The sequence below is a fragment of the Mustela putorius genome, unplaced genomic scaffold (assembly GCF_011764305.1).
Source record: "Mustela putorius furo isolate JIRA1106 unplaced genomic scaffold, ASM1176430v1.1 tig00001347_pilon_pilon_pilon, whole genome shotgun sequence".
Taxonomy (NCBI): Eukaryota; Metazoa; Chordata; class Mammalia; order Carnivora; family Mustelidae; genus Mustela; species Mustela putorius.
In genome coordinates, this window is record NW_025421704.1 from 40,512 (window position 1) to 50,149 (window position 9,638).

Sequence of the window (9,638 nt, forward strand, 5' to 3'; positions counted from 1 at the left end):
TGTAAACCTAACACTGACCCAATCCTTGATCCAAAACAGAATCTTAACCCTAAAGCTAACTGTGAGCCTGCCCCAAACCCGAAACCAGGCCCTGACCCTGACCCTGACTGTGATCCTGACCTGAAACCTAAACCTAAACCAAAGCCTGACAATGACCCTGATGTGGACCCTGAATCTAAACCTAACATTGATGTTACCGTAACCATGAGTTAAAACTAACCATGACCCTGACCCTGACCTTAATCCTGACCTTGACCACCTAACCATGACCCTAACCCTAACCCTGACCGTGACTGTGAGCCCTGACCCTAACCCTAAACCTAAAGGTAACTCTAACCATGATCCTAATAAGGACCCTGAGCCTAAACCTAATGCTGACCCTGACCCTAACACTAACCCCTACCCTAAACCAAATCATAACACTGACCTTACGCTGACTAACCCTAACCCTAATCATAACCCTACTTCTAACTCTAACCCTAACCCAAATCCCAAACCCTACCGCCAAAACCTAACTGTGACACTGAACCGAACATTGACCCTAAACCAAAGCCTGAACCTAAACCTGACCCTGGCCCTGAACTTCACCTGACCCTGACCCTGACGGTAATCCAAACCATGACCCTAACACTGACCACTACATAACCCTGTCCCTGAGCCGAATGTGGACTTTAAACCAAGACCTGAACCTGACCCTAAACCTGACACTGGCGCTAAACTTCACCCTGACCCTGACCCAGACCATGATCATAAACCTAACCCTACCCTTACAGTGACCCCGACCCACACCTGAACACTAAACCTGACCCTGACTGTGAGCCTGATCTTAACTCTAACCCTATATGAAACCCTGACCCTGACACTAACTCAGGCCCTCCCCCGAATCCTATCGCTGAACCTAACCCTAACACTAACCCCTAACCCTACCATGGACCCTGTCCCTAACAAGTTCTAAACCTAATCGTCAAACTAACGCTAACCCTAACACTAACCCTAAACTTTAACAATAACCATGACCCTATACCGGATTATGATCATAACCCTACCCTGAAATTTGCCTATATCAGAACCTGACCCTAAACCTGACCTTGGCCCTGACCCTATACCTAACCATGACCCTAACACTGACCACTACATAACCCTGTCCCACCCGAATTTGGACTTTAAACCAATACCTGATCATGCCCGTAAACCTGACACTGGCCCTAGACTTCACCCTGACCCTGACCCAGGCAAAGACCAGAAACCTAACCTTGACCCTAACAGTGACCCTGACCCTGAACCTAACAATAACCCTGACACTGAATGTGATCCCGACCCTAACTCACCCTAAACGTAAACCTGACCTTGACACTAACACGAGCCCTAACCAGAAACCTAACGCTGAACATAACCCTAAAACTAACTCCTAACATTATCGTTGACACTGACCCTAACCGGGTCTAACCCTAACCTGCAACCTTCCTCTAACCCTAACCCTAACCCCACTTTAAAATTAATCCTGACCCTCTCCCGGACCCTGATCATAACCCTAACTCTGAACTTTGCCTATGTCAGACCTTAAGCTTAAACCTGACCCTGGCCTTGACCAAAACACTGACCCTAACCTTGACTGTAAACCTAACTCTGACCCAATCTATGATGCTGGACAGAATCTTAACCCTAAAGCTAACCCTGTTCCTGAACCTACTCATAAAACAGAACCTAACATAAAGCTGACCTTACCATAACCATGAACCTAACCCTGACCCAGACCCTAACCCTGACACTAAACCTGTGCCAAACTTATCCCTGACCCTGACATGAACCTTGTCCTCCAAACAAAGCTTGAACCTGAACCTAAATCTGACCATGACCCTGCCTGACCCTAAACCTAACCGCTACCTAACACTGACCCTGACCCTTACTCTGACCGTAACGCTAACCGTGACCCTACTGTGAGCCTGAAACTAAACCTAACCATGAACCTAACCCTAACCCTGACCCCTACCCTAAGCCTAACGCTAACCCTGACCCCAAAGACGTCTAACCCTAACCGTCACCCTAAGTCTTTCTTAACCCTAACCCTAACACTAACCTGGTCTAAACCCAGCTCTGTTCCCGCTGGCGGGGACAACAGCGGCACCCAGGCCTCCCAGGGGTTTGGGGGAGGCTATATGGGGGTCACTGGATGGGCAATGCATTGAGTGGAGTGTGAGCCTTGACCAGCTTTGGGACCGGTGGCTCAGGGAACTCTGCTGGAGAAGGAAGTTCGGTAAGGAGCCCCCAGGCAGTGGTGACCTCAATTCCCTGACGACAGAGCCCCATGGAATTGGAACCCACGTATCCAGGCACCCCATTACAGCGAAAACCCCACAGCCCAGCTCATTTCTAGGCAAATCCTAAAGGAAGTGTCATGTTCTTCTGCTATACTGAAGCCCAGAGGATGCATGGAGAAGAGAGCTCGCCTGCCAGACACGTCCCTTCCCTAGCAAGTCATATCAGGGTTCCCAACGCCTCAGACCCTTTGGCTAATAAAATCAAAAGGTGACACCAGGGGGCTCAGAGTCAGAGAGTCCCACAACTTCTGATCCACGGGTTTAGCCCTCGGTCTATTCCCCGTCTCTCTCTCTGTGTGTGTGTGTGTGTGTGTGTGTGTGTGTGCGTGTGTGCCTCTGGGTTTTTGTGAGTCTGGGTGTAAAGAGGAGCTGGCCATGCCATCGTGGCTGGAGATGCCCAAAGCAGGATCTGGCTGATGAGAGGTTAGAGGTCTGGTGGGCAAGTCATGTTCACACCACTGTTTAAGGCTGGTTACGTGAGATTGGCTGTAGGGTCTACACACTTCTGCCCAGGGTTTATCCTGAGACCTTGAAGGGATGGGTCCATACCCAGGAGCGGGGCTAACCCCAACAGTAGCCACTAACCCTGACCCTGACACTGACTGTGAGCCTGCGCCAAACCCTAACCCAAGCCCTGACCCTGACCCTGACCCTGACTGTGATCCTGAACTGAACCCTAAACCTAAACCTAAGCCTGACACTCACCCTGATGTGGACCCTGAACCCAAACTTAAATCTGACGTTACCGTAACCATGACTCAAACCTAATTATGACACGGACCCTGACCTAATCCTAACCCTGAAGCTGACCTAACCCTGACCCTAACCGTAACCCTGACCGTGACTGGGAGCCTGAACCTAACCCTAAACCTAAAGGTAACTCTAACCATGACCCTCCCATCCAAGTACTATCCAGGCCCGACCCTGCTTAGCTTCCGAGATCAGACGATATCAGGCACGTTCAGGGTGGTATGGCCGTAGACTAACCATGACCCTAATACGGACCATGCACCTAAACCTAAGGCTGACCCTAACACTAACACTAACCCCTACCCTAAACCAAACCCTAACCCTGACCTTACACTGTCTATCCCTAAACATAACCCTACTTCTAACTCTAAACCTAACTCCAATCCCAAACACTACCGCCAAAACCTAAAAGTGACACTGAACCGAACACTGACCATAAACCAAAGCCTGACCCTAAACCTGACCCTGGCCCTGACCTTCACCTGACCCTGACCCTGACCCTGACACTAACACGGGCCCTCCGCCGAATCCTATCGCTGAACCCAACCCTAACACTAATCCCTAACCCTAGCACGGACCCTGATCCTAACAAGTTCTAAACCTAACCGTCAACCAAACGCTAACCCTAACACTAACCCTAAACTTTAATAATAACCCTGACCTTATACCTGACTATGTTCATAACACTAACCCTGAACTTTGCCTATACCAGACCCTGACCCTAAACCTGACCCTGGCCCCGAGCCTATACTTAACCATGACACTAACACTGACCACTACATAACCCTGTCGCCGACCCGAATGTGGACTTTAAACCAATACCTGATACTGACCGTAAACCTGACACTGGCCCTAGACTTCACCCTGACCCCGACCCATGCAAAGACCATAAACCAAACCCTGACCCTAACAGTGACCCTGACCATGACGCTAACATTAACCCTGACCCTGACTTTGAGCCTGACCCTAACTCTCACCCTAAACGTAACCCTGACACTAACACGGGCCCTGACCCGAAACCTATGCTGAACGTAACCCTAAATCTAACCCCTGACATTATCACTGACACTGACCCTAACCTGGTCTAACCCTAACCCTCAACCTACCTAGCCCTAACCCGAACCCCACTTTAACAATAATCCTGACCCTCAACCTGACCCTGATCATAACCCTATCTCTGAACTTTGCCTATGTCAGAACTTAACCTTAAACGTGACCCTGGCCTTGACCTTAACACTGACCCTAACCCTGAATGTACACCTAACTCTGACACAATCCATTATCCTGAACAGAATAGTAACCCGAAAGCTAACCCTGATCCTGAACCTACTCATAAAACAGATCCTAAGCATAAAGCTGACCTTACCATAAGCATGAACCTAACCCTGACCCTGACCCTGACTCTAACCCTGACACTAGACCTGTCCCAAACCTAACCCTGACCCTGACATGAACCTTGCCCCCAAACCAAAACTTGAACCTGACCATAAATCTGACCGAGACCCTGAACCTGACCCTAAACCTAACCGTCACATTAACACTGACCCTGACCCTGACTCTGACCGTGACCCTACTGTGACCCTACTGTGAGCCTGAACCTAAACCTAACCATGAACCTAACCGTAACCCTGACCCCTACCCTAAGCCTTATGCTAACCCTGACCCCAACGACGTCTAAACCTAACCCTGACCCTAAGGCTTTCTAAACCCTAACCCTAACACTAACCTAGTCTAAACCCAGCTCTGTTGCCTCCAGCGGGGACAACAGCTGCACCCAGGCCTCCCAGGGGCTGGGTGGAGTCTGTATGGGGGTCACTGTATGGGCACTGCATTGAGTGGAGTGTGAGCCTGAGCAGCTTGCGCACCGGCGGCTCAGGGAGCTCTGGTACAGCAGGAAGTTCGGTAAGGATCCCCCAGGCAGTGGTGACCTCACTTCCCTGACGACAGAGCCCAACGGAATTGGAACCCACATATCCAGGCACCCCATTACAGAGAAACCCCCCTGCCCAGCTCATTTCTAGGCACATCTTAAAGGAAGCGACATGTTCTTCTGCTGTACTGAAGCTGAGAGGATGCAGGGAGGAGAGCTCACCCACAAGACGCGTCGCCTCCCTTCAGGTCATATCAGGATTCCCCAATGCCTCAGACCCTTTGGCTAATAAAATCAAAAGGTGACACCAGGGGGCTCAGAGTCAGAGAGTCCTAAACCTTTTGATCCATGGGTGTAGCCTTAGGTCTCTTATACGTTTCTGTGTGTGTGTGTGTGTGTGTGTGTGTGTGTGTGTGCCTCTGGGTGTCTGTGTGTATGTGTGTAGAGAGGACCTCGCCATGCCATCGTGGGAGGAGATGCCCCAAGCAGGATCAGGCTGATGAGGGTTTAGATGTCTGGTGGGCAAGTTATGTTCACGCACCAGTTTAAGGCTGGTTAAGTGGAATCCGGTGGAGGGTCTACACCCTTCTGCCCAGGCTTTATCCTGAGACACTGAAGGGATGGGTCCATGACCCAGGAGCGGGGCTAACCCTAACAGTACCAGTAAACCTGACCCTGAAACTGTGAGCCTGCCCCAAACCCTAACCCAAACCCTGACACTGACCCTGACACTGACACCATTATGCCCTGCCAATGCTTAAGTACGAAGAGGGCACAAACACACATTGTGACCCTCAGCGTGAGTCCTGTCCTCTAGTAAGTCCTCTCAGTGGCTGGACCATTAGACGTCATAATGGGCTTGCCATGCCCCTAGGCCCCAAGTTTTAACCAGCTTTCTGGTTGTCCAGTCGCCCCTCCCCAGGGCTCTGCTCTGGAAACTCTCTTTTGTTGGTACACCTGAGGTAAAAACAAAACAAAACCGACTCCTCCCATCTCAAAGAATAACCCCAAACTCTTGGGATCGGGCCAAATGCCCAGAGAGGAAGACTCGTCCATGGCCCATGAGGCCACCCAGACATTCCACGGCCATCAGTGACACAATATCCAGAGAGACAAAATCTTGAGCAAGCGTCTCACACTCGCCCCCTTGTTCATATCCTGAAGAGTTCTCCTCACGGTCTGTAGATCAGTCCTGCAATACCTATGACCCAAAACCTAAGCCGAGTTTGTGTTTTCAGACAATTGTCCCCACAGCCCTGGCCCACAAAACCTACAGGCACAGGTTCTTGGAGCCAAATCTGAGGACTGTACCTGGGAATTCTGCCCATTCCATTGGCCACAAACCTAGAAACAGGATGATAAACCTCCAAAGTGCCCGGGGCCATCCCAATAGTGTTGACTGCCCAGGGAAAAAACAAGGGCGGTCTGACACCAGCTGAGCATCTACCTGCACTTAGACCCGTGGACAGATGTCCCCAGAGGTAAATTGGAATGAGCAGGCCCCTAGATCCTAATCGGATCCATTGCTTTGTTGTCCAGGCATCTCTGCTCAGAGGCCTGGATTCCAATAGCAGCATATGGCTGTTTCTTGAGGCACCCATCAGAACAAATCTCGTCTCCACGTGGGAATCTTGCATGGTGGAGCTGTGTCAAAGCCTCTGGTTAGGAGAACCCTTCAGGGACCCTGTGCCCCTGCCTCATTCCAAGTTCTCCATGGACACAAACCCACATTAGGACCCATCCACAAGAGAGTCCATTTCAACTCAACCCTCTCAGTTTCTCCCCCAGATCCAGCAGATCTAACCTGTCCTGTCACTAGGACACAAGAGGAATGAGAGTCGGGCTTCCCAGCCATCCATCCTTAGAACCCTACTCGGAATCGATCCGTATGGGAAGTCCTGGAGCCAACCAACAGATCTCAATCGTCCTGCAGAAGAATCTTTACGGTTTGCAGCATCTCACAACTCCCATCGTGGGAAAAATTCCATGACCTCGTGATCCACCACCTCTTCATGAAGAGGGCCATAAGGGACAGAATCTCCAACCTGAGCGTTCGTCAGATCCTCACCTGATTTCAGATGCACGAGATCTCGATTCAGCTCTGCAGAGCGTACCTGCCATGCCCTCGCCCAGAAACCTAAGGTTGCCTGTGTTCTCAGACTTCTGTCCTCAACTCCTGGCCCACAAGCCCTCCAGTTTGGCAATTCCAGTACTACAATGCAGCCCTCTGCCTGCCCTCCAGAAGAAAAAACATTGCCCTCTGGGGCTAACCAGAAGCCCAAATGAGGATCAACATTTTCACCACTTGACTGTACCCCAATTCTACAGGATGCCCTGGGCACTCATGCCCTTTCTGTCACAGCCTGAGCCTGGACCTCCCGACCCACACCCAGCCAGCTGGACTCACACTGAACACATCGGACCTGCCAAAGCCTTAGGTCGTCATCTCTTCCCAACTTCGGTTTTCAGGCTTCAGAACCTAGACGTTTTCTCCAATCACTGCCCAGGGTTGAACATGAGGCAGAAATCAGAAATCCTTCCCCATGGCAAGAAATCTTGTGGTTGGCGTGTTTCCCAACGTTCAGTGTAGTTGATAACAGTGTGTCCCTTTGACCCCGCCATGCTTGAGGGCCGCGTTGGTCACAAATACGCATTGTGACCCTCAGCATGAGCCCAGTCACCAAGTAAGGTCTCTCAGTGGCTGGACCAAGAGACGGCATATTGAGCTTGCCATGCCCCTAGGCCCCTTCCATTGATCACAATCATACAAACTATGAGAAACCTCCAAAGTCCCCCAGGCCATCCCAATAGTATAGAATGCCCAGGACAAACAAGGGCTGCCTGGAACCAGCTAAACATCCATCTCCACTCATACTGTAGTTGGATGTCCCCAGAGAAGGAGATTGAATGGGACAGGGCCCTAGGCCATAATGGGGTCCATTGTTTTGGTTTCCTGCTATCTCTCATCAGAGGTTTGGTTTCCAATATCAGCATGTGGGGCTTTCCTGAGGCACCAATCAGATCAAATCTAGTCTCCACATGGGAAACTTGTCTTTTGGAGTTGACGCAAAACCTCTGGTTAGGAGAAGCATTCAGGTTCCGTGTGCCACCGCCCCGTGACAAAGTCTCCATGCACACAAACCCACATTAGGATCCATCCGCAGGAGAGTCCATTTCAACTCAGCCCCCTCCATTGCTCCCCTAGAGCTAGCATATGAAAACTGTCTATTAACTAGGAGACAGTTAGAATCGAGGCAGTCTGCCCAGGGTTCCATCCTTCGATCCCTGCTTTGCTGTCATTTTGTATGAAACATCCTGGAGTGATCCAACAGATCGCAATTGTTGATCAGAAAAAATCCTTGTGCCTTGGAGCATATCCCAACTCCCCTCCTGGGTAAACCTCCATGGCCTCGAGATGCTGCCCCCTTCAAGAAAGGGCCATAATGGACAGAAACTCCAACCTGAGCCTAGGTCTGAACCTCTCCCTGACTTCAGTTGCACGAAGTCCTGATTCAGATCTGCAGAGAGTGCCTGCCGTGCCCTCGTCCTGAAACCTACGCCTAACTTGTGTTCTTATTTTTCCGTCCTCACACTCCTTGTCCAAAGGGTATCCAGTTTGGGAAATCCGGAGCCACGAAGCAGCACTCTACCTGCCCTCCAGAAGAAAAATGTTGCCCTTGGGGCTACCCAGAAACGCTAAATGAGGATCAAGCTGCACGGCACTCGACTCTCCCCCAATTATACAATATACCCTGAAAACTAATGCCTGGTCTGACGCAGCCTAGGCCTGAACCTCCCGACCAACACTCAGCGAGCTGGCTCCACACTGAGCACGTCGGACCGGACATGGACTTAAGTTGTCATCTCTTCCCAAGCTCGGTTTTCAGACTACACAACCTAGACCTTAACTCCAATCACGGCCCAGCGGTGAAAGAGATGAAAAAATCAGAACTACTACTTCCCCATGGCAAGAATCCATGTGGTTGGCATGGAGCCCAACGTTCAGTGTAGGAGCAACAGTGTGGACCATGATTCCCGCCCATGCTTGAGCGCCTAGAAGGCATAAACACACATTGTGACCCTCAGCGTGAGTTCTGTCCTCAAGGAAGGCCTCTCAGTGGCTGGAAGTAACCGTAGTTCGGTTTGTCCATTCGCCACTCCCCAGGGCTCTGCTTTGAAATCCCTCTTTTGGTGGGACACCTGAGGTAACCAAACTGAAAGGACTCCTCCCATCCCCAAGATGGACCCAAAACAATTGGGTTCCTGCCGAATCCATAGAGAGGAAGACTTGTCCATGGCCCATGAGGCCTCCTCGACATTCCACGGCCATTGTTGACACAAAATCCAGAGACAAAAGCCTGAATAAATGCCTCACACTCACTCTTTCTTCATATCCCAAAGAGTTCTCCTCACGGTCTGTAGATCGGGCCTGCCATACTTATGTCCCCAAACGTAAGCCGAGTTAGTGTTTTCAGACTTCTATCCCCACAGTCCTGGCCCACACGCCCTCCAGGCTGGGGCCCCTGGAGCCACACATCAGGTCTGTGCCTGCCCACTCCACTGGAATTCTGCCCATTCACTTGACCACACGCCTCCAAATTAGGAGAAACCTCCACAGTCCCTGAAGCCATCCCAATTGTGTAGGCCGCCCGGGACAAACAAGGGCGTCTGACAACAGCTGAGCATCTACCTCCACTCAT